The 5,679-nt window shown below is 38.5% G+C and overlaps 1 long non-coding RNA gene across 1 annotated transcript; it reads left to right on the top strand.

The window, feature by feature from the left end:
* The first annotated feature begins 1,000 nt into the window (after window positions 1–1,000).
* Window positions 1,001–2,878, top strand: LOC109247611 (uncharacterized). Its single transcript, XR_002071798.2, has 2 exons — window positions 1,001–1,122; window positions 2,686–2,878. It is a non-coding gene; the product is annotated as an uncharacterized LOC109247611 (long non-coding RNA).
* The last annotated feature ends 2,801 nt before the right edge of the window (window positions 2,879–5,679 follow it).

The raw sequence follows: 5,679 nt of genomic DNA, 5'->3' as shown, positions 1-5,679 counted from the left end.
TCTGCCAATCCCCAGCCCAGAATCAGTCCAACCGTTAACTTTCTCAGCTCCTGCTTCCAGGCAGCTGAGCATGGATAAGGAAAAATCCTATAACCCTGTTTCCTGGCACTGCACCAAATCTGTGTTCTCCAACATCAGCTGAGCCCTCAGTGCTACTGGCAGTCCTTTCATTTGTCCCCCGTCAGCTCCGTTTCAGATTTCCCCTACAGCTGTTCCGAATTGTCAACATGCTCTACAATCCCCTCATTCTAAGTAGATGCCCTTGTCCATCTATCAGACAAAACAGAGGTCCTCTCTTTCCCTTCTGCCTGCAGCCTGACCCATGGGGACAGCTACCTTTTCCCTCCCTTCTTCTTATATCAGAGAATTATCTGATCCCCGAAGTTAACATTTCTAGAGAATACTGGACACCATCTCCTCGGGCATCTTCCGGGACTTCAGTAATTTCCCCTAACCCTTTGGTGTCTTTAATCCACTGCTTTCTATTCTCTGCCTTCCACCCTTTGGTCTACAAATTTGCTCAACTTTCTCTTTATTGCCACACACACACACTCTTGCATGCACATACGCACGTGCACATCCCCCCCCACCACCACTCACAATGTTTTAATCACTGCAGCCTTTCACTCATGCTGCAAATTGCCTTGTATAGCAATTATCTGTTTACATGACAGTTTTTAACTGGTCCAGCAGTTTTTAATCATTGTTGTGTCACATATCCCCTTGGGAATCTGGTTAAAGCAATGGACCTTTTCCCTGAAGACATGCCCCCCACCCCTGAGCCCAACACACACTCACAACTTGTACATGCAACTCCAGGTCATTCACTGACCCCCACAGAGGATATTACTACCACTCATCAATACTTCTAGTTCTACTCATGTTCCAGGCATGCTGGAGAACCACACTTCCTTGCTGACTTGAGATTAGTCACTGCTTTGGCCAATGAAATACGAGAGGAAGTGATGTGTGCTAAGCTTTAAGAGCCCGGAGGTGCCATGCTTTCTTCTTACACTGCCTCAGTAACTTCTGTGTTCCAGGTAATGACGCTCTGTCAGCAAGGGTTGTGGAGGGTGGAGCACACAGAGCAGAGCACCTAGCCAGCTGCAATGGACATACAGAGTGAGTAAGAAATGAATCTAGTTGTTTGGAGTGGCTGCAATTGGGGATGGTCGGTTCCGGTAGCACAACACAGGCTATCCTGCGTGACAGCAGGGTGCTCGCCACTGGATATGAAATTACCTAAGTCAGAAAGATCCTAATTAGGGAAGTCTAAGCTACCCTCCTTCCTGTTCCTAACCAACAAGCTCCTTTCACTTCATATTCCTGCACTCTTAGTTCTGTCTACCTGCAAGACTCTTCCCCTGGTTCTTCCCAGGACTTCTCATCCTTTGGACCTCAGGTGATAGGTTACCTCCTCAGAGAGCTTCTTTTTGGCCTCATTCCATGACCACCATTCACACACACACCCCCTTTCTGCTTTTCACAGAGCACATCATAGCCTATAATGATCTTACCTATTTTCTGTCCCTCAGGTTTCCTGTCCCTCTGAATTCACATTTGCATTCTTGTTATCAACAGTGATTCATAAATAACTAATGCCAAGCCACTTTAGCCCCACATGAACTTAAGGAAGCACATTCAAAATATGAACTGCTTTCATTTGTTTACTATAAAAATAAAAATAAAACCATAAGCATTCAACTTCTACTTTACACTTTCCTAAACTTTGTTAATAGAAGAAAAATCTGTAACTAAAAATGTTGGACAGACATCCAAATGTTTGGATGTGCAGCAAGAACCAACCACTGAACCTTGGTTTTCAACCAGTCACCATTAAGAGGTCAGCTTGACATTTTGGGCTCTTTTCAGATAGTTGTGGCCAATAGCACTAACAACCTTTGGTCCCAACCCAGTTAAATAGTTTTTGTAATTCATTGGCATACATGTTTGTTTTGTTTGCCCTTTTTCTTCCCTTTCACTTGGGATATGCACCAAACAATCTTGCTTCATACTGACAAGAAGAATGAGTCCTTAGGTTCCAGAAAGTATTGAGTAGCTAAACCTTTGTTATGCATCCAGAGATATAGGTATAATATCTTGTTACAGAGTAAATAATTCATACTTGTTCAACGAATGAATAAATAAAATCAGTATAAAATGACTAAGTATTTGTTTCATTTGTCTGTGTTATAGATAACTAGTACCGTAAAAGGCAACTATTCCAATTCTAAAAAAAACATTTCAGCTTTGTTTCACCTGCATACAAAACATGTTTAAAAATGTTAGAAATGCAAAACTTAAAGTTAATTGGTAACTCTTCTATTTTCATGGTCTTTATAAAATGTGTTAAACAGTCTTAACATTTGATAAAAAATTCAGAAGTTGCTATGCTATCCTTCCAGCATATGATAGAATTCTATCATTGCTAATAAGCCTGGTTTGGAAACAAAAATAAACTTAGTTTAATTTTGTTTTTTTTTTATAAACTATTTTTGGTTTTCTTTGAATTTCCTATGTGGCAGTGTATACTGCAAAATAGTATCCCTTAAAATATGGAGACACCCATTACCCTAGCTCTTTTAGAATATGTGTAATTGGCATGTGATAGCTACATTTTTCTACTTCTATTTTACAAAAATCCACATAGGTGACTTAAAAATAACATGATTTTTTTTTTTTTAGGATGAGGCTGCATGTTTCTGCTCTCTACATTGCTTCATATCAACTAATTTTTAAGAAGAGATTATCACCTGCCACCCCATTTTAAGTGAATATGGGTAATCAGATGGGGCTTAATGTCTTTAAAATGGGAAATGCATCAAATGTGCTTGCACACACACACATTTGAACACAGATAAAAAGATATATTTTTTAATTGCTTTGCAAACAAGGCTGGTCATTTCTCAATTCCTCATCACTACACACAGCCTTCAAAAATTTTTTACAAATGCTTCTCTTTTGTTCTACTGGGGCATTTCAACCAAACACATAAAATCCACAGATATAGTTGCTATAGAAATGCAAAGGGGATAAACAAGAATGAATTATGCAATCAAAACTTGCAGCTGAAGGAGGGCAGTAGCAAGGTTTATGTTTAATAATGCTGACTGTATTTATTCTTGACTTTATATATACTCCAAATTGAATGTTCTGAGTCCTAAATTGGAAGGTCCTTTTACTACCCAAAATAACACATCTTAATGAAAATATTTTAGCAGGCATTCCAGATTAGGAAATCAATACATGCCAAGCCAAAAATAGTTAAATTTAATGAATAATGAATTCAAGTGATGCCAATTACTTTCCTTTATTTCACACAAAATGGTCTTTATATGAAATGAAAGAAAGAGAGGTTTCCTACATGAGTTTTGCAGACACCTTGGCTCTCAAAAATAAATGCTTCTTCAGGTTTCTACATGTCTTTCATTTATTTTGCTAAGGAGCTTATTTTGAAATAGTGCTCTATAGCAGCACTTAAGATTTTCCATTAGGTTTATTAACGAAAAAAAAAAATCTTAAATCTCCTAAAAAAACATTTGTCTCTGTTTTTGACTTGTTTGGAGATTACACTTTAAATGCTGAATTACTAACAAGGCATCTGGTAAATGTGATTGTGGCTATTAAGCTCTTGTAGCCTTTGATCTTGCTAATTAAGTTTCATAAGACTTTAGAGAGAAAAAGTTCCATCAGTCATCTTATTTAGACGTAGTTTGAGAAAAAATTATTTCAGCAGAATGGTACAACCTGTATTCTAAAACCAAAATAATATTATAAGTGTATAACAATGACACACCCATTCATATTATAAAATTTAACTCCTATTTACCAATAAAATCAATACAATCAGCTTATGAGAAAGAAAGTGGGGGGGGGGGGAATGGGAGGGAAATCCTCTCAGAAAATATTATAGAAAATTAACCTACACCTTTCTCTCTGAAAATATTGACCTTTACAATTTCTGTGAGCCTTCTATTTTATACTGCTTTGACAACATTATAATCAAAATTATATCTGAGTCAGCATTTTAATTAAGTACACTTTTCAGAATCTGTTTAAAAGAGTAGAGGAGCACAGGTTGTGGTCTTGGATAGGCAAGAGTTCAAAGCCAAGCTCCAACATTTACTGTGGACCTTGGTCAAGATTTAACACCTTCAGTCTTTTTTTTATTCATAAATCATAAGGCATTTATCCTACAATGATCTGAATTTTACATCTGTGCTCCATTAAAATTATCTTGATGAAGGTCACCAATACTCCCTTAAGTTTAAAATCTAATATTTAACTCTTATATTAGATCTCTTTGCAATATTTGACTCTAACATTTCATAATTCTTTGAACTGTTTTTCCTCAAACTGACCTACCCTTTTTCTGCCATTTTTTCTTCTTTTCTGGGAGTTTATTATTATTCTCTTGTGGATTCTACTCTATTAGTTAGATGACCTCTGTATTCTTCTTCTCAGTGGTCTTCCCAGGAAATTCTATCCACCATTGCTCCTTCCCCTGGCTTCACCCATCACCTATACCCTGATGACTGCCTTGTATATGCCTCCTTTCTGGACCTCTGTCCCCAACTCTTAGCTCTCCTATTACTACTGCCTATTAGACAACTTCACTGGATTGTTCTATCAAGTACTATTCAAAACTTCCACCCATGTAGACCCAGAAAACTAGAACTCATCCCACACTCCTTGCTGTCCCTCCTGCTCACATCCCACCCCCACCCCCTTAGTCTACAGAAGGATATTGATTCTACCTCTAGACTATGTATTCTTGTTCTGCCGCTGCCTCAGTTCCTTTTCTCATGTTTAGATCAATGAAATAGCTTCTACATTATTCAGAGTAGTCTAAACGCTGTAACAGAAAACATTTGTAACAAGAGTTTAACAAAAATCTCTGGCTCAGAACAATACAATTTCTTCCTTGCTTGTGTCACAATCCACTGTGGTGTTGGGCAAGCCTCTGCTCCATTCAGGTAACCAGGCTTCCTCCATCTGGTGGCGATACCACCTCGTCATGGCATGGAATCTCTGTCCAAACCTGGCAGGCAGGCAGGCAGGCAGGCAGGCAGGCAGGCAAGAGAGAGAGTGGGGTTTGTTATGGGCCTGGTCTATGTACAATGGTGGATGAGGTGCAGGATAAAGGCAATTAAAACTTCCGTTCGAAAAGGGGAATAATAGGAGATACATAGTGTTCACTGGTCTATTGCAGTTCTGAAATCCTGCTTGGCGGGTCTTATCAAAGCCCCTACCCTACGGAGAAGGGGGGTTATTTGATTAAACTTTAATTCTACTGCTTGGGAATAATTTCATTTTCCTCTTTCCTCCTTGCACCTCAAAATTTTAGTTCTTATCATCTATTTATTCTCTTTGGTCACAGCTGAAATGAGTGTTACCGAAAGTCTGAGAGCCAAAATGTGATTTTACAGCTCAGCCAATGAGCTTTTTGAGTCTGATATTTTGAACTTCTTGACAACACAAGTTCTATCAAAAACATGCTGGACTTCTGATGTACTCACTTCCATCTACAATTCTCAGATCCTTCTCTCTCTTCCCTCCCCTTCCTCTCCTTAACAGCTACTTTTATCATGGTTTCTCATCAGAAGGCTCCACTCTTAATCTGATCTTTGACAGAACTAAATCATGTTGTCCAACTAAAAAGTTTTACTGGACTTTTGT

The sequence above is a fragment of the Panthera pardus genome, unplaced genomic scaffold (genome assembly GCF_024362965.1).
Source record: "Panthera pardus isolate Hobbes unplaced genomic scaffold, ASM2436296v1 HiC_scaffold_13, whole genome shotgun sequence".
NCBI lineage: Eukaryota > Metazoa > Chordata > Mammalia > Carnivora > Felidae > Panthera > Panthera pardus.
The sequence above is the reverse complement of the archived record's forward strand: the minus strand, read 5'-3'. Positions and strand labels throughout refer to the sequence as shown.